Genomic DNA, 21,011 nt, shown 5'->3' on the forward strand with positions numbered 1-21,011 from the left:
CCTGAATATATTCAGGAGAAAATGCATACGCCCTTTTTGGCCAAGTGCATCATTGTCGAAGTTGTGCCCCTCTTCCTCTTCTTTAAAGGGGATTCCAATGTACCTCTTGAAATCTGTTTCCTGCTATTCTGGCTCACATTCAAGTCTGCATCGTTGCCTTCCCTCAACAGATTTTTGGACGATAGTTGTCCTTTATTACTCTGTCAGTTTGTGAATTGCTGTGTCCCTGAGCTCCATTTTTCAACTCGTTTTTTGTGAGCTGACGGCAGGTCCAAACTTTGGTTCAGGAACTCTACTGGTTCCCGGCGGGTGGCTGAGACTTTGGCTAATTCTTCTACCTGCCGGGAATTTAGAGTGTCACGTGCCCGTCCAAATGCGTAAGAGCTACTCTCTCATTGGTTCTCCCTCTTCCCTTTCATTCTCTGCCAAATTGGCAACCTGTGCGAACCAGGAGGTTAAAGGGGCTGTCTCTCCAAGTTGGGACATTGATAGTAAAGCAGTTAGAAAGTCAAACCGGAGTACCAGGAGAGGGACTATTAGTTGAGTTTTAGAAACCTTTCGTATTCACAGTGTGTCCATTCTCTAGGTTTCCCATACATGTTATAGCTGTAGTAATATTCCCTTCAACATGGAAAGTTGGGACCCTTGGAATGTGTGCCACGCATTATTGCTTTAAATGGTCTGCATTTGCTCACTGAATCTCACCAATCCTCTCAGTCCCAAGTGTCCAGCCTTATGCCACATCCATGGGTCGTTGTAGATAGGGTCATTCCAGGTTTCATCAGAGACCCTGAAGGAATTGTAAAGAATTTCCCTGTTTTTTTGTTTTGTTTTTCAAGTTCCTTTTTATAGTGGGTTTGAGCTGATTCTCGCTGCCATGTTTATGCCAGTCTAGACACACTTGATTCCCTTATGGAGACTTATCAATACAAAGGTTTTAAGATTCTTACTAGTCAGATATATTCCTTTGCGGGAAATATGGGGTTTTGAGTCCCTTTCACTGAGGAAGGTGTAGGTCTTGTCTTTTCCATAGTTGGTTTTTTGAACGGTCCCTGTACTAATATCACACTCTGGTTTTATGTATCACCCCACCTCTCCTTCCCCCTTAAGCAGGCATAAGAGTGTTTTCTAAATGTGAGACTCTGTTCTCTTTCGTAATTCAGTTCATGTGTAGCCATGTTTACAGGACCTTCTTAAGTGATATGTTATGATAAGTTTCTTCTTCTCTGTGACTTATTTCACTTAGAATCATCGTACCTGAATCCACTCATTTTGCTGCTACTGGCCTTATGACATTGATTTCGTGTCTGAGGGGTATTCCATCGTACGTAAGTAACACAATTTCTTGAACCATTTTTGTCTTTCCTGGGATATTTAAGGTGTACCCAAGTTGAGGTTCTTGTAAGCAATGCAGACCTCAATTTTGTGTTTGCTCTGCCTTATTGATTTTCAGTTTTCCCAAGGTATCTTCCCTAGACTGGAAATGCCCTTGGCTCTGTAGCTCTGTTGTTTACTTGTTTGAGGGAACACAATGCACTCCTCCAGAGAGGCAGTTGGCAATTTACATCCTGCCCATCAGCATAACTAGGCTCCCTGTTCTTCAGGGCCTTTCTTGCCTTTCTGGTTTTTACAAATTTTTCGGATATCCCTTTTGACCGGTGGGAAGTGATACTTCTTTGTAGTGCAGATTTGCATTTCCCGCTTGCTTGCTTGGCCACAAAGGGCGTAGGCGGTTTCTCCTGATTATATTCAGGAGAAAATGCATACGCCCTTTGTGGCCAAGTGCATCATTGTCGAAGTTGTGCCCCTCTTCCTGTTCTTTAAAGGGGATTCCAATGTACCTCTTGAAATCTGTTTCCTGCTATTCTGGTTCGCTTTCAATTCCACCTCGTTGCCTTCCGTCAACAGATTTTTGGACGATAGTTTTCCTTTACTACTCTGCCAGTTTGTGAATTGCTGTGCCCCTGAGCTCCATTTTTCAACTCGTTTTTTGTGAACTGACGGCAGGTCCAAAACTTTGGTTCAGGAACTCTACTGGTTCCCGGCGGGTGGCTGAGACTTTGGCTAATTCTTCTACCTGCCGGGAAATTAGAGGGACATGTGCCCGTCCAAATGCCTAAGAGCTACTCTCTCATTGGTTCTCCCTCTTCCCTTTCATCCTCTGCCAAATTGACAACCTGTGCGAACCAGGAGGTTAAAGGGGCTGTCTCTCCAAGTTGGGACATTGATAGTAAAGCAGTTGGAAAGTCAAAGCAGAGCACCAGGAGAGGGACTATTAGTTCAGTTTTAGAAACCTTTCGTATTCACAGTGTGTCCATTCTCTAGGTTTCCCATACATGTTATAGTTGTAGTAATATTCCCTTCAACCTGGAGAGCTGGGACCCTTGGAATGTGTGCCACGCATTATTGCTTTAAATGGTCTGCATTTGCTCACCGAATCTCACCAATCCTCTCATTCCCAAGTGTCCAGCCTTATGCCACATCCAGCTGTCATTGTACATAGGGTCATTACAGGTTTCATCAGAGCCGCTGAAGGAATTGTAAAGAATTTCCCTGTTTTTTTGTTTTTGTTTTTGAAATTCCTTTTTATAGTGGATTTCAGCTGATTCTCACTGCCATGTTGATACTAGTGTAGACACACTTGATTCCCTTATGGAGACCTATGAATACATAGGTTTTAAGATTCTTACTAGTCAGATATATTCCTCTGCGGGAAATATGGGGTTTTGAGTCCCTTTCACTGAGGAAGGTGTAGGTCTTGTCTATTCCGTAGTTGGTTTTTGGAACGGTACCTGTACTAATATCAAACTCTGGTTTTATGCATCACCCCACCTCTCCTTCCCCCTTAAGCAGGCATAAGAGTGTTTTCTCAATGTGAGACTCTGTTCTCTTTCCTAACTCAGTTCATGTGTAGCCATGTTTACAGGACCTTCATAAGTGATATCTTATGATAAGTTTGTTTTTCTCTGTGACTTATTTCACTTAGAATCATCGTACCTGAATCCACTCATTTTGATGCTACTGGCCTTATGACATTGATTTATTGGCTGAGGGATATTCCATCATACGTAAGTACCACAATTTCTTGAACCATTTTTGTCTTTCCTCGGATATTTAAGGTGTACCCAAGTTGAAGTTCTTGTAAGCAGTGCAGCCCTAAATTTTGGGGTAGCTCTGTCTTATTGATTTTCAGTTTTCCCAAGGCATATTCCCTAGACTGGAAGTGCCCTTGGATCTGTAGCTCTGTTGTTTACTTGTTTTAGGGAACACAATGCATTCCTCCAGAGAGGCAGTTGGCAATTTACATCCTGCCCATCAGCATAACTAGGCTCCCTGTCCTTCAGGGCCTTTCTTGCCTTTCTGGTTTTTACACATTTTTCGGATATCCCTTTTGACCGGTGGGAAGTGATACTTCTTTGTAGTGCAGATTTGCATTGCCCACTTGCTTGCTTGGCCACAAAAGGCGTATGTGGTTTCTCCTGAATATATTCAGGAGAAAATGCATACGCCCTTTTTGGCCAAGTGCATCATTGTCGAAGTTGTGCCCCTCTTCCTCTTCTTTAAAGGCGATTCGAATGTACCTCTTGAAATCTGTTTCCTGCTATTCTGGCTCGCATTCAAGTCCGCCTCGTTGCCTTCCCTCAACAGATTTTTGGACGATAGTTGTCCTTTATTACTCTAGCAATTTGTTAATTGCTGTGCCCCTGAGCTCCATTTTTCAACTCGTTTTTTGTGAGCTGACGGCAGGTCCAAAGCTTTGGTTCAGGAACTCCACTGGTTCCCGGCGGGTGGCTCAGACTTTGGCTAATTCTTCTACCTGCCGGGAATTTAGAGTGACATGTGCCCGTCCAAATGCCTAAGAGCTACTCTCTCATTGGTTCTCCCTCTTCCCTTTCATTCTCTGCCAAATTGGCAACCTGTGCGAACCAGGAGGTTAAAGGGGCTGTCTCTCCAAGTTGGGACATTGATAGTAAAGCAGTTAGAAAGTCAAACCGGAGTACCAGGAGAGGGACTATTAGTTGAGTTTTAGAAATCTTTCGTATTCACAGTGTGTCCATTCTCTAGGTTTCCCATACATGTTATAGCTGTAGTAATATTCCCATCAACCTGGAAAGTTGGGAACCTTGGAACGTGTGCCACGCAGTATTGCTTTAAATAGTCTGCATTTGCTCACTGAATCTCACCAATCCTCTCATTCCCAAGTGTCCAGCCTTATGCCACATCCATGTGTCATTGTAGATAGGGTCATTCCAGGTTTCATCAAAGACCCTGAAGGAATTGTAAAGAATTTCCCTGTTTTTTTGTTTTGTTTTTCAAGTTCCTTTTTATAGTGGGTTTGAGCTGATTCTCGCTGCCATGTTTATGCCAGTCTAGACACACTTGATTCCCTTATGGAGACTTATCAATACAAAGGTTTTAAGATTCTTACTAGTCAGATATATTCCTTTGCGGGAAATATGGGGTTTTGAGTCCCTTTCACTGAGGAAGGTGTAGGTCTTGTCTTTTCCGTAGTTGGTTTTTGGAATGATACCTGTACTAATATCAAACTCTGGTTTTATGCATCACCCCACCTATCCTTCACCCTTAAGCTGGCATAAGAGTGTTTTCTAAATGTAAGACACTGTTCTCTTTCCTAACTCAGTTCATGTGTAGCCATGTTTACAGGACCTTCATAAGTGATATCTTATGATAAGTTTCATTTTCTCTGTGACTTATTTCACTTAGAATAATCGTACCTGAATCCACTCATTTTGCTGCCTCTGGCCTTATGACATTGATTTCATGGCTGAGGGATATTCCATCATACGTAAGTAACACAATTTCTTGAAACATTTTTCTCTTTCCTCGGATATTTAAGGTGTACCCAAGTTGAGATTCTTGTAAGCAGTGCAGCCCTAAACTTTGGGGTGGCTCTGTCTTATTGATTTTCAGTTTTCTCAAGGTATATTCCCTAGACTGGAAGTGCCCTTGGCTCTGTAGCTCTGGTTTTTACCTGTTTTAGGGAACACAATGCACTCCTCCAGAGAGGCAGTTGGCAATTTACATCCGGCCCATCAGCATAACTAGGCTCTCTGATCTCCAGGGCCTGTCTTGCCTTTCTGGTTTTTTCACATTTTGCGGATGTCCCTTTTGACAGGTGGGAAGTGATACTTCTTTGTAGTGCAGATTTGCATTGCCCGCTTGCTTGCTTGGCCAAAAAGGGCGTATGCGTTTTCTGCTAAATATATTCAGGAAAAAAGGCATACGCCCTTTTTGGCCAAGTACATCTTTGTCGAAGTTGTGCCCCTCTTCCTGTGCTTTAAAGGCTATTCCAATGTACCTCTTGAAATCTGTTTCCTGCTATACTTGCTCGCTTTCAAGTCCGCCTGGTTGCCTTCCCTCAACAGGTTTTTGGACAATAGTTGTCCTTTATTACTCTGACAGTTTGTGAATTGCTGTGCCCCTGAGCTCCATTTTTCTACTTGTTTTTCGTGAGCTGACCGCAACTCCAAAATTTTGGTTCAGGACCTATACTGGTTCCCGGTGGGTGGCTGAGACTTTGGTTAATTCTTCTTCCTCCTGGGAAATTAGAGTGGCATGTGCCCGTCCAAATGCCTAACAGCTACTCTCTCATTGGTTCTCCCTCTTCCCTTTCATCCTCTGTCAAATTGGCAAACTGTGCGAACCAGCAGGTTAAAGGGGCTGTCTCTCCAAGTTGGGAGATTGATAGTAAAGCTGTTGGAAATTCTAGCTGGAGAACCAGGAGAGGGACAATTAGTTAAGTTCTAGAAACCTTTCGTATTCAGAGTGTGTCCATTCTCTAGGTTTCCCGTACATGTTATAGCTGTGGTAATATTCCCTTCAACCTGGAGAGTTGGGATCCTTGGAATGTGTGCCACACATCATTGCTTTAAAAGGTGTGCATTTGACCACCCAATCTCACCAATCCTCTCAGTCCCAAGTGTCCAGCCTTATGCCACATCCAGCTGTCGTTGTAGATAAGGTCATTCTAGGTTTCATCAGAGACCCTGAAGGAATTGTAAAGAAATCCCGGTTTTTTTTTGTTGTTTTTGAAATTCCTTTTTATAGTGGGTTTGAGCTGATTCTCACTGCCATGTTAATGCCAGTCTAGACACACTTGATTCCCTTATGGTGACATATCAATATATAGGTTTTAAGATTATTACTAGTCAGATATATTACTCTGCGGGAAATATGGGGTTTTGAGTCCCTTTCACTGAGGAAGGTGTAGGCCTTGTCTATTCCATATGTGGTTTTTGGAATGGTACCTGTACGAATATCAAACTCTGGTTTTATGCATCACCCCTCCTCTCCTTTCCCCTTAAGAAGGCATAAGAGTGTTTTGTAAATGAGAGGCTTTTTCTCTTTCCTAAATCTGTTCATGTGTAGCCATGTTTACAGGACCTTCATAAGTGATATCTTATGATAAGTTTCCTTTTCTCTGTGACTTATTTCACTTAGAATCATCGTACCTCAATCCACTCATTTTGCTGCTACTGGCCTCATGACATTGATTTCATGGCTGGGGGATATTCCATCGTCCATAAGTAATACAATTTCTTAAACCATTTTTGTCTTTCCTGGGATATTTAAGGTGTACCCAAGTTGAGGTTCCTGTAAGCAGTGCAGCCCCAATTTTGGTGTGGCTCTATCCTATTGATTTTCAGTTTTCCCAAGTTATATTCCCTAGACTGGAAGTGCCCTTCGTTCTGCAGCTCTCTTGTTTACTTGGTTTAGGGATCACAGTGAACTCCTCCACAAAGGCAGTTGGTAATTTACATCCTGCCCATCAGCATAACTGGGCTCCCTGTTCTCCAGGGCCTTTCTTGCCTTTGTGGTTTTTACACATTTTGCGGATGTCCCTTTTGACCGTTGGGAAGTGATACATTTTGTAGTGCAGATTTACATTGCCCGCTTGCTTGCTTGGCCAAAAAGGGCCTATGTGTTTTCTCCTGAATATATTCAGGCGAAAACGTATACGCCCTTTTTGGCCAAGTGCATCATTGTCGAAGTTGTGGCCCTCTTCCTGTGCTTTGAATGTCATTCCAATGTACACCTTGAAATCTGTCTCCTGCTATTCTGGATCACTTTCAAGTCTGCCTCGTTGCCTTCCCTCAATAGATTTTTGGATGATAGTTGCCCTGTAGTACTCTGCCAGTTTGTGAATTGCTGTGCCCGTGAGCTCCATTTTTCAACTCGTTTTTTGTGAGCTGACCACAACTCCAAAATTTTGGTTCAGGACCTATACAGTTTTCCAGTGGGTGGCTGAGACTTTGATTAATTTTTCTTCCTCCCGGGAAATTAGAGTGACATGTGCCCGTCCAAATGCCTAATAGCTACTCTCTCATTGATTCTCCCTCTTCCTTTTCATACTCTGCCAAATTGGGAACCTGTGCGAACCAGGAGGTAAAAGGGCCTGTCTCTCCAATTTGGGAGATTGATAGTAAAGCAGTTGGAAATACAAACCGGAGCACCAGGAGAGGGACTTTATTTGAGTTTTAGAAATCATTCGTATTCATAGTGTGTCCATTCTCTAGGTTTCCCGTTCATGTTATAGCTGTAGTAATATTCCCTTCAACCTGGAGAGTTGGGACCCTTGGAATGTGTGCCACACATTATTGCTTTAAAAGGTCTGCATTTGCTCACCGAATCTCACCAATCCTCTCAGTCCCAAGTGTCCAGCCTTATGCCACATCCAGCTGTCGTTGTAGATAGGGTCATTCTAGGTTTCATCAGAGCCCCTGAAGGAATTGTAAAGAATTTCCCGTTTTTTTCTTGTTTCTTTGTTTTTGAAATTCCTTTTTATAGTGGGTTTGAGCTGATTCTCACTGCCATGTTAATGCCAGTCTAGACACACTTGATTCCCTTATGTAGACATATCAATATATAGGTTTTAAAATTATTACTAGTCAGATATATTCCTCTGTGGGAAATATGGGGTTTTGAGTCCCTTTCACTGAGGAATGTGTAGGTCTTATCTATTCCATATGTGGTTTTTGGAATGGTACCTGTACTAATTTCAAACTCTGGTTTTATGCATCACCCCTCCTCTCCTTTCCCTTTAAGAAGGCATAAGAGTGTTTTCTAAATGAGAGGCTTTTTCTCTTTCTTAAATCTGTTCATGTGTAGCCATTTTTACAGGACCTTCATAAGTGATATCTTATGATAAGTTTCTTTTTCTCTGTGACTTATTTAACTTAGAATCATCGTACCTGAATCCACTCATTTTGCTGCTACTGGCCTTATGACATTGATTTCATTGCTGAGGGATAATCCATCATACGTAAGTACCAAAATTTCTTGAACCAATTTTGTCTTTCCTGGGATATTTAAGGTGGACCCAAGTTGAGGTTCTTGTAAACAGTGCAGCCCTAAATTTTTGGGTGGCTCTGTCTTATTGATTTTCTGTTTTCCCAAGGTATATTCCCTAGACTGGAAGTGCCCTTGGCTCTGTACCTCTGTTGTTTAATTGTTTTAGGGAACACATTGCACTCCTCCAGAGAGGCGGTTGGCAATTTACATCCTGCCCATCAGCATAACTAGGCTCCCTGTTCTCCAGGGCCTGTCTTGCCTTTCTGGTTTTTACACATTTTGCAGATGTCCCTTTTGACCCCTTGGAAGTGATACTTCTTTGTACTGCAGAATTTCATTGCCCGCTTGTTTGCTTGGCGAAAAAGGGCGTATGCGTTTCCTCCTGAATATATTCAGGAGGAAACACATACGCCCTTTTTTGGCAATTGCATCATGGTCGAAATTGTGCCCCTCTTCCTGTGCTTTAAAGGCGATTCCAATGTACCTCTTGAAATCTGTTTCCTGCTGTTCTGGCTCCCTTTCAAGTTCACCTCGTTGCCTTCCCTCAACAGATTTTTGGACAATAGTTGTCCTTTATTACTCTGACAGTTTGTGAATTGCTGTGCCCCTGAGCTCCATTTTTCAACTCGTTTTTTGTGAGCTGACCGCAAGTCCAAAATTTTGCTTCAGGATCTATACTGGTTCCCGGCGTGTGGCTGAGACTTTGGTTAATTCTTAATTCTGCCGGGAAATTAGAGTGACATGTGCCCGTCCAAATGCCTAACAGCTACTCTCTCATTGGTTCTACCTCTTCCCTTTCAGCCTCTGCCATATTGGCAACCTGTGCGAACCAGGAGGTTAAAGGGGCTGTCTCTCCAAGTTGGGAGATTGATAGTAAAGCAGTTGGAAAGTCAAACCAGAGCACCAGGTGAGGGATTATTAGTTGAGTTTTAGAAACCTTTCGTATTCACAGTGTGTCCATTCTCTAGGTTTCCCGTACATGTTATAGCTGTAGTAATGTTCCCTTCAACCTGGAGAGTTGGGACCCTTGGAATGTGTGCCATGCATTATTGCTTTAAATGGTCTGCATTTGCTCACCGAATCTCACCAATCCTCTCAGTCCCATGTGTCCAGCCTTATGCCACATCCAGCTCTTGTTGTAGATAGGGTCATTCCAGGTTTCATTAGAGCCCCTGAAGGAATTGTAAAGAATTTCCCTGTTTTTTGTTTTGTTTTTGAAATTCCTTTTTATAGTGGGTTTGAGCTGATTCTCACTGCCATGTTTATGCCAGTCTACACACTCTTGATTCCCTTACAGAGACATATCAATATATAGGTTTTAAGATTATTACTAATCAGATATATTCCTCTGCGGGAAATATGGTGTTTGGGGTACCGTTCACTGAAGAAGAGGTAGGTCTTGTCTAATCCGTAGTTGGTTTTCGGAACGGTACCTGTACTAATATCAAACTCTGGTTTTATGCATCACCCCACCTATCCTTCCCCCTTAAGCAGGCATAAGAGTGTTTTCTAAATGTAAGACACTGTTATCTTTCCTAACTCAGTTCATGTGTATCCATGTTTACAGGACCTTCATAAGTGATATATTATGATAAGTTTTTTTTCTCTGTGACTTATTTCACTTAGAATCATCGTACCTGAATCCACTCATTTTGCTGCTACAGGCCTTATGACGTTAATTTCATGGCTGAGGGATATTCCATCTTACGTAAGTACCACAATTTCTTGAACCATTTTTGTTTTTCTGGGATATTTAAGGTGTACCCAAGTTGAGGTTCTTGTAAGCAGTGCAGCCCTAAATTTTGGGGTGGCTCTGTCTTATTGATTTTCAGTTTTTCCAAAGTATATTCCCTAGACTGGAATTGCCCTTGGCTCTGTAGCTCTGTTGTTTACTTGTTTTATGGAACACAATGCACTCCTCCAGAGAGGCAGTTAGCAATTTACATCCTTCCCATCAGCATAACTAGGCTCCCTGTTCTCCAGGGCTTCTCTTGCCTTTCTGGTTTTTACACATTTTGCGAATGTCTCTTTTGACGGGTGAGAAGTGATACTTTTTTTGTAGTGCAGATTTGCATTGCCCGCTTGCTTGTTTGGCCCAAAAGGGTGTATGTGTTTTCTCCTGAATATATTCAGGAGAAAACGCATACGCCCTTTTTGGCCAAGTGCATCATTGTCAAAGTTGTGCTCCTCTTCCTGTGCTTTAAAGGTGATTCCAATGTACCTCTTGAAATCTGTTTCCTGCTATTCTGGCTCACTTTCAAGTCTGCCTTGTTGCCTTTCCTCAACAGATTTTTGGACAATAGTTGTCCTTTATTACTCTGCCAGTTTGTGAATTGCTGTGCCCCTGAGCTCCATTTTTCAACTCGTTTTTTTGTGAGCTGACCGAAACTCCAAAATTTTGGTTCGGGACCTATACTGTTTCCTGGCTGCTGGCTGAGACTTTGGTTAATTCTTTTTCCTTCCTGGAATTTAGAGTGACATGTGCCCATCCAAATGCCTAACAGCTACTCTCTCATTGGTTCTCCCTCTTCCCTTTATCCTCTGCCAAATTGGCAACCTGTGCGAACCAGGAGGTTAAAGGGCCTGTCTCTCCAAGTTGGGAGATTGATAGTAAAGCAGTTGGAAAGTCAAACCAGAGCACCAGGAGAGGGACTATTAGTTGAGTTTTAGAATCCTTTAGAATTCACAGTGTGTACATTCTCTACGTTTCCCATACATGTTATAACTGTAGTGATATTCCCTTCTACCTGGAGAGTTGGGACACATGGAATTGGTGGAATGCATTATTGCTTTAAAGCGTCTGCATTTTCTCACCCAATCTCACCAATCCTCTCAGTCCCAAGTGACCAGCCTTATGTCTCATCCAGCTGTCCTTTTAGATAGGGTCATTACAGGTTTCATCATAACACCTGAAGGAATTGTGTTTGAATTTCTCTGTTTTTTTTTTTTGTTTTGTTTTTGAAATTCATTTTTATAATGAGGTTGAGCTGATTTTCACTGACGTGTTTATGCCGGTCTAGACAGATTTGATTCCGTTACGGAGACATATCGATACATAGGTTTTAAGATTCTTACTAATCAGGGGCTTCCCTGGTGGCGCAGTGGTTGAGGGTCTGCCTGCCGATGCAGGAGACACGGGTTCGTGCCCCTGTCTGGGAGGATCCCACAGGCTGGGGAGCAGCTTGGCCCATGAGCCATGGCCATTGAGCCTGCGTGTCCGGAGCCTGTGCTCCGCAACGGGAGAGACCACATCAGTGAGAGGCCCACATACCGCAAAAAAAAAAAAAAAAAAAAAAAAAAAAAAAGATTCTTACTAATCAGATATATTCCTCTGCGGGGAATAGGGGTGTTGAGTCCCGTTCACTAAGGAAGGAGTAGGTATTGTCTATTCTGTATTTGGATTATGGAACGGTACCTGTGCTAATATCAAACTCTGGTTTTGTGCATCTTCCCACCTTTCTTTCCCCTAAGCAGCCATAAGTATGTTTTCTAAATGTGAGAGTCTGTTCTCCTTCCTAATTCAGTTCATGTTTAGACATGTTTACATTTCCTTCATAAGTGATATCTTATGTCAGAATGCTCCATGGCTCTTTTCATCATAAAGCTCCATGATGCTCGTCATCACAATTATCCATGGTCTTCTCATCACAATGCTCAACGGTCTTGCCATCACATTGCTCCATGTCCTGATCATCACAATGCTCCTTTACCTTTGTCATCACAATCCTCCATGACACTTGGCATCACAATGCTCCATGTCATTGGCATCAAAATGGACCGTGACATATGTCATCACATTGTTCCCTGACACCTGTCTTCACAATAATCCATGTCGTTGTCATCACAATGTTCCATGCTCTTTTCATCACAATGCACCATGCCCACTGTCATCACAATAATCCATGAAATTTGTGAGACCAATGCTCCATGACCCTGTCATCACAATGTTCCATGCCTTTGACATCCCAATGCTCCATGACCCCTGTCATCACAATGCCCCGTGACTCCATTCACCACAATGCTTCATGATCTTTGTCATCACAATGGTCAATGCCCTCGTCATCACAAGGCTCTGTGACCTGTGTCACCACAATGCTCCATGAACTTTTCATCACAATGCTCCATGACCCTTGTCATCACAATGATCCATGCCTTTCTCAGCACAATACTCAATGACCCTTGTCATCACAATGCTCCATGCGCTTGTCAGCAAAATGCTCCACCAGCTTGTCATCACAATGCTGCATGCACTTCTCATCAAAATGATCCGTCACCACTGATATCACAATGTTCCATCACTAGTCATAACAATACTCCCTCACCCTTGTCATCACAATTTTCCCTGACCTCGGTCATCACAATACTACATGCCCTTATCATCACAGTGCTCCATGACCCCTGACCTCACAATGCTCCATAACATATGTCATCAAAAGTTCCATGACATTTGTCATCACAAAGCTCCATGACCATTGGCATCACAATGCTCCATTCCAATGTCATCACAATGCTCCATGAACACTCTCATCACATTGCTCCATGCACTTGTCATCCCAAATCTCCATGACTCTTGTAATCACAATGCTCGATGTCCTTCTCAACACAATGCTACCTGCCATTTTCATTACAATCCTGCATGATCTATGTATCACAGTGTTCCGTGCCCTTGTCATCACAATGCTCCATGCCCACTCTCATCAAAATAATCCATGAAACTTTTCAGACCAATGCCCCATACCCTTGTCATCACAATGCTCCATGCCCTTGTCATCACAATGCGTCATGCACACTGTCATCACAATAATCCATGAAACTTGTCAGACCAATGTTCCATGCCCCTGTCATCACAGTGGTCCATGTCCTTGTCATCACAGTGCTCCGTGCCTCCAGTTATCACAATGCATCATGACCTTTGTCATCACAATGGTCCATGCCCTCGTCACAAAAGGCTCTGTGACCTTTGTCACCAAAATGCTCCATGAACTTTTCATCACAAAACCCTATGAGCCTTGTCATCACAATGCTACATGCCTTTGTCAGCACAATGCTCCATGACGCTTGTCATCACGATGCTCCATGCACTTGTCAGCCCAATGCTCCCTGACCCATGTCATAACAATTCGCCATGTGCTTGTCATCACAATGCTCCACATCCTTTTCATTGCTATGCTCCATAAAACGTGTCATCACAATTCTCCATGCACTTCTCATCTAAATGCTCTCTCACCACATATATCACAATGTTCCATCACTAGTCATCACAATACTCCCTCACCCCGTTATCACCATATTCCATGACTCCTGTCATCAAAATGCTACATGCCCATATCATCACAATGCTTCATGCCCATATCTTCACAATGCTCCTGACCCCTGACATCACAGTGTTCCATAACCCCTGTCATCAAAATGTTCCATGATACATTTCATCAGATTGCTCCATGACTCTGTCATCACAATGCTCCATGAACTATTCATCACAATGCTCTGTGACCCTTGTCATCACAAAGCTCCATGCAATTTTCAGCACAATGCTCCATGACATTTGTCATCACAATGCTCGATGTGCATGTAATCACAATGCTCCATAACCCATGTCATCACAATGCTCCCTGCACTTCTCATCACAATGCACCACGCCCTTGTCATCAAAATGCTCCATGACTTTGTCATCACAAAGCTCCATGACCCTTGGCATCACAATGCTCCATTCCATTGTCATAACAATGCTCCATGAACCCTCTCATCACATTGCTCCATGCATTTGTCATCACAAATCTCCATGAGGCTTGTCATCACAACGCTCGATGCACTTCTCCTCACAATGCTCCATGCCCTTGTCATCACAAAGCTCCATGACACATGTCATCAGAATGCTCCATGCCATTGTCATCAAAATACTTCACAAGCTTGTCATCAGAGTGCTGCATGACACTTGTCATCACAATTATCCATGCACTTGTCAGTACAATGCTCACTGACCATTGTCATCACAATGCTCCAAGCGATTGTCATCACAATGCTCCATTAAATTTGTCATCAGAATCCTCCATGACACTTGTCATCACAATGCTCCATGCCCTTGTTATCACAATGCTCCATGACCCCTGTCATCACAATGCTCCGTGACTCCAGTCATCTCAATGCTTCATGACCTTTGTCGTCACAATGGTACATGCCCTCGTCATCACCAATCTCTGTGACATTTTTCACCACAATGCTCCATGAACTTTTCATCACAATGCTATTTGACCCTTGTCATCACAATGCTCTATGCCTTTCTCAGCACAATGCTCCATGACCCATGTCATCACAATGTGCCATGTGCTTGTCATCACAGTGCTCCACAATCTTTTCATCACAGTGCTCCATAAACTTTGTCATCACAATGCTCCATGCACTTCTCATCAAAATGATCTCTCACCACTGATATCACAATGTTACATCAATATTCATCACAATACTCCCTCACCCCTGTCATCACAATGTACCATGACTCCTGTCATCACAATGCTACATGCACTTATCATCACAATGTTCGATGACCCCTGACATCACAATGTTCCATAACCACTTTCATCAAAATGTTCCATGACACTTTTCATCAAATTTGTCCATGACCCTGTCATCACAATGCTCCCTGCCCTTCACAACAGAGTGCACCACACACTTGTCATCAAAATGCTCCATGACCTTTGTCATCACAAAGCTCCATGACACTTGGCATCACAATGCTGCATGCCAATGTCATCACAATGCTCCATGAACACTCTCATCACATTGCTCCATGGGCTTGTCATCACAAAGCTCCATGACACTTGTCCTCACAGTGCTCGATGTCCTTCTTATCACAATGCTCCATGCGCTGGTCATTACAATCCTGCATGACCCATGTATCTCAGTATTCCGTGCCCTTGTCATCGCAATGCTCCTTCCCCCTCTCATCACAATAATCCATGAAATTTTTCAGATGAATGCTCCATGCCCTTGTCATCACAATGCTCCATTACCCCTGTCATAACAATGCTCCATGACCCCTGCCATCACAATGTTCCACAGCTTTGTCATCACAAGACTCCATGACCCTTGTCATCACAATGCTCCACGGCCCCTGTAATCACAATGCTCCATGCGCTTGTCATCACAATGCTCCAAGACTGCTGTTATCACAATGTTCCATGCCCCTTTTAATCTCACTGCTCCATGAACCCTGTCATCAAAATGCACCATGCCCATCATCATAATGCTTCATGCTATTGTCATAACAATGAAATCAAAATGCTCTATGACCTCTGTCATCACAATGCTCCCAATCCTTCTGATCAAAATGTTCCATAACACTTATCATCACAACGCCCCATGACGCTCGTCATCACAATTATCCATGGTCTTCTCATCACAATGCTCCATGACCTTTGTCATCACAATGCTCAATACCTTTGTCATCACAATGCTCCCTGACACTTGTCGTCACTATGCTCCTTGAACCCTGTTTTGACAAGGCTCCATGCCTTTTTCATCACAATGATCCATGCCCTTTTCATCACAGTGCTCCAAGACCCCTGTAATCACAGTGCTCCAAGACCCCTGTAATCACAATGCTCCATACCCTTGTCATCACAGTGCTCCGTGATGCATGTCATCAGAACGCTCCATGGCCTTCTCATCCCAATGCTCCATGCCCTTGTCATCACAATGCTCCAAGACCCCTGTAATCACAATGCTCCATGCCCCTTTTCATCAGAATGCTCCATGAGACTTGTCATCACAAGGCTCCATGGTCTTCTTATCACAGTGCTCCAGTACCTTGTCATTACAATGCTCCATGACCCCTGCCATCACAATACTCCATGAACATTTTCAGCCCAATGCTCCATGACCTTCTCATCACAATGCTCCATGACCCCTGTCATCACAATGCTCCAGGACCACTGTCATCACAACGCTCCATGAACCCTGACAACACAATGATCCGGGACTCTTGTGATCAAAATGCTCTATGACCCTTGTCATCAAAATGATCCATGCCCTTTTCATCACAATGCTCCATGACCACTCTAATCACAATGCTCCTTGAGGCTTGTCATCACAGTGCTCCATGAACCTTGTCATCACAATGCTCCATGCCTTTGTCAGCAAATGCTACATAATCTTGTCATCAAAATGCTCCATGCACTTGTCATCACAATCCTCCATGACCCTTGGGATCACATTGCTTCATGCCCTTGTCATCTCTCTCTTGCCTTTGTGGTTTTTACAGATTTTCGGATATCCCTTTTTACCGGTGGGAAGTGACAATTCTTTGAAGTGTGGATTTGCATTGTGCGCTTGCTTGATTGGCCAAAAAGGGCGTATGCCTTTTCTCCTGAATATATTCAGTAGAAAAGTCATACGTCCTTTTTGGCCAAGTGCATCATTTTCGAAGTTGTGATGCTTTTCCTGAGCTTTAAAGGCGATTCTAATTTACCTCTTGAAATATGTTTTGTGCAATTCTGCCTCATTTTCAAGTCCACTTCTTTGCCTTTCCTCAACAGATTTTTGGAATTGAGTAGTTCTTTATAACTGCAGGTTTGTGAATTTCTGTGCCCCTGAGCTGCAATTTTGAAATCCCATTTTTGTGAGCTGACCGCAAATCCACAATATTGCTTCAGGACCTATACTGGTTCCAGGGGTGGCTATACTGGTTCCCTACTGTTGGCTGAGGCTTTGGTTAATTCTTCTTCCTGAACGGGAATTTAGACTGACATGTGCCCGTCCAAATGCCTTCATCTACTCTCTGATTGGTTCTCCCTCTTCCCTTTCATCCTCTGCACAATTAGCAAACTGTGCGAACCAGGAGGTTATAGGGGTTGACTCTCCAAAGTTGGGAGATTGATAGTAAAGCAGTTGGAATGCCAAATTGGAGCACAAGGAGAGGAAAAATTAGGAGACTTTTAGAAACCTTTCGCCAAAACAGTGTGTTCATTCTCTAGTTTTCCCATACATGTTATAACTGTAGTGATATTCCCTTCTACCTGGAGATTTGGGACCCATGGAATGGTGGCATGCATTACTACTTTAAAGGGTCTGCATTTTCTCTCCCAGTCTCACCAGTCCTCTCATTCCCCGGTGTCCAGCCTTATGTCTCATCCAGCTGTCTTTGCAGATAGGGTCATTTCAGGTTTCATCAGAACCCCTGAAGGAATTGTGTAAGAATTAAGCTCTTATTTTGTTTTGTTTTTGAAATTCATTTTTATAATGGGGTTGAACTGATTTTCACGGACGTGTTTATGCCAGTCTAGACACAATTGATTCCCTTACGGAAACATATCAATACATAGGTTTTAAGATTTTTTACTAGTCAGATATATTCCTCTGTGTGGAATAGGGGTGTTGAATCCCGTTCACTGAGGAAAGTGTAGGTCTTGTCTATTCTGTATTTGGTTTATGGAATGGTACCTGTGCTAATATCAAATTCTGGTTTTATGCATCACCCCACCTCTACTTTCCCCTTAAGCAGGCATAAGAGTGTTTTCTAAATGTGAGACTCTGTTCTCTTTCCTAATTCAGTTCATGTGTTGTGATGTTGACATTACCTCTATAAGTGATATCGTGTGATTAGATTCTTTTTCTGTGTGACTTATTGCACTTAGAATCATCGTACCTTAATCCACTCATTATGCTGCTACTGGCCTTATGGCATTGATATCACGTCTGAGGGATATTCCTTTGTACAAAATTACCACAAGTTCTTTATGCATTTCTCTTTTTCCTGGGATATTTTATGTGTACCGAAGTGGAGGTTCTTGTATGCAGAGCAGCCCTAAATTTGGGGGTGCCTGTGTCTTGTTGATATTTAGTCTTCCCAAGTCATATGCCCATGAGTTGAAGTCCCCTTTGCTCGGGGGCTTCTTATTTTAGATGTTTTAGGAAACAGCATACCCCTCTTCAGAGTGGCTCTTGGATATTTATACCCCACCCATCAGCGTGACCAGGCTCCGTGTTCTCCATGGCCTCTCCTGCATTTCTGGTTTGTACACATTTTTTGGATGGCCTTTCTGAGCAGTGGAAATTGAGACTTCTTTGTTGAGCGGACTTGCATTTCCCGCTTGCTTGGTTGGCCAAAAATTCTGTATGTGTTTTTTTCCTGAAGATATTCACGAAAAAAACGCATACACCCTTTTGCCGAACTGCATCATTTTAGAAATTCTGCTGCTTTTCATATGCTTTAACTGTGAGTACAATCTACCTTTTGAAATCTGTTTCCTTCAATTCTGCCGCTCATTCAGATCCTCTTCGTTGCCTTACCTGAATATATTTTTGGATGTTGGTTATCATTTATATCTTTGCAGGTCTTTGAATTGTCTGCTCCTGAGCTCCATTTTTCAACTCGCATTTTTTGTGAGCTGGCCGCCAAACCATTGTATTGCTTCCAGCCCTATTCTGGTTCTGGGGAGGCAGGCTGTGTCTTTGGTTAATTCTTCTTCCTAATGGGAAATTAGAGAGACATGTGCCTGTCAAAACTCCTACAGCTAGTCTCTCATTGGTTCCCCCTCTTCCCGTTTATCCTCTGCAGAAATTGCAAACTGTGTGAAACAGGAGGTTAAAGGTGCTGATTCTCCAAGTGGGGAGATTGTTAGTAATGTGGCTGGAATGGCGAACTCCAGCACAAGGAGATCAAAAATGAGGTGCATTTTAGACACATTTCCTGAGCACACGGTGTACGTTCATCTTGGTTTTCCAGGCATGGTTTCGCTCTCAGAAGATTCCTTGAACCTGCAGATTTGGGACCCATGGAATGGGTACCAGGCAGTATTACTTTAAAAGGTCTGCATTTCCTCACCCAGCCTCTCTAACATCTCTTAGCGTGCAGAGCTTCGAGCCTTATATATCATCCTGCTGTGGGTCTACATGTGTTCAATCCATGTTACATCGTAGCCCTTCAACAAAAGTTGTAAGAATTTCTGTCTGTCTCACTGTTTTTATACATATTTTTAAATTTATTTTTATATTGGTTACAGCTGATTTTCAAAGCTCTGTTTTTTGCTGCTGTGCATCCACTTGATTCATGTACTGTGAGACAACAATAAATTCTTTTTCAGATGCTTACCAGCCATATGTATTATTTTTCATTGACTTGAGTGGGCTGAGTGCAGTTCTTTGAGGTACCGTGTAGGCCTTGTCAGTTATTCAATTTGGTACTTGGAATGGTATCTTTGCTAATTTCAACCTCCTGGATAATACCTCACCCTTCCCCACCTTTCCCATTTAGCAGCCTTATGTCTATTTTCTACATATTTGACTATGTTTCTGTTTTGTAATTTATTTCATGTGTAGCCATTTTTGATTCCACCTTTAAGTGACATCTTATGATATGTGTCTTTTTCTTTCTGACATAAGTCACTTAGAATGATCGTATGTATCTCCTACAGAGTTGTTACAACTGGCCTTATTTCATTGATTTCTGGATGAGTATATTCCTCTCTACATAAGTACCCCATCTCTTTTATCCATTTTATCCTTCCAGGGACATTTATTTTATATCCAAGTTGAGGCCCTTTTTAACAGAGAGGTGGTAAACGTTGGGGTGCCTGTTTTCTGTCGATTTTTGTTTTTCCCAAGGTATACGCCCATGAGTGCAAGTGCCCGATGATCTGTAGCTCATTTTTTAGATGTTTAGCAAACACAATACACTTCTCCAGAGTGGCCGTTGGCAAATTACATTTCCACTATCAGCCTCACAGGGCTCCCTTTTCTCCTCACCCTGTCCTGCATTTCGGGTGTTTACACTTTATGTGGATGGCCTTTCTGACTGATGTGAAGTGATATATTTTGTAGTATTGATTTCCAGTGCCCACCTGTTTGGTTGGATAAAAAGTGTGTATGGCCTTTACTTGAATATATTCAGAAAAAATGCATACGCCCTTTTTGGCCAACTGCATCATTGGCGATGTTCAGCCCCTTTTCGTGTGCTTTAATGGGGAGTCCTTTCTACCTCTTCAAATCTGTTTCCTGCCACTCTCCCTTGCTTACAAGTCCTTTTCTGTGACTTACCTCAAGACATTTTTTGACAATAGATATTTTCAACTCTGCAGTTTCATGAATTTTAGTGCCTCTGATTTCCATTTTTCAACTTGTGTTTTTGGAAACTGGACACAAAACAGCGGGATTTCCTCTAGCACTATTCTGTTTCCGTGGGCAATTCTAGCCTTTGATGAATTTGTCTTCCGGATTGGAAATTACAGTCGCATGTGCCTGTCCGAACACCTAGGACTTGTCTCTGAATTTTTCTCATCCTTCCACTTCATCCTCTAGACAAATTCCAAACTGTGTTCAACAGGATGTTGACGGTGCTGATATCCCAAAGTGAGGAGATTGTTAGGAAAGATGCTGGAGGGGTGAACCCGAGCACCAGGCGATGAGGAGATGAGGTGCCTTTTCCAAACTGTTTCCGATCAAACGGTGTACCATGCTCTAGGTGTGACAGGCATGTTTTAGCCGTAGGAATGGTCCCGTGCATATAAGGAGAATACCAGGGATTTTTCCAAATCAGTGCCTCCCTGAACCCCAAACTGGGGAATTTTTAAGCTATGGCTACATATATGTCCATTAAGGGCCTTGGGAAATAGGCAGAGTCCAAACGTTAGATGATTGAAATCTTCAGAGTCAGAAGTGCTCACCATCGGCCTTGATTAGGTTACATTTTATCTGTCATTGAT

Source organism: Hyperoodon ampullatus (assembly GCF_949752795.1).
Source record: "Hyperoodon ampullatus genome assembly, contig: SUPER_X_unloc_1, whole genome shotgun sequence".
Classification (NCBI taxonomy): domain Eukaryota; kingdom Metazoa; phylum Chordata; class Mammalia; order Artiodactyla; family Ziphiidae; genus Hyperoodon; species Hyperoodon ampullatus.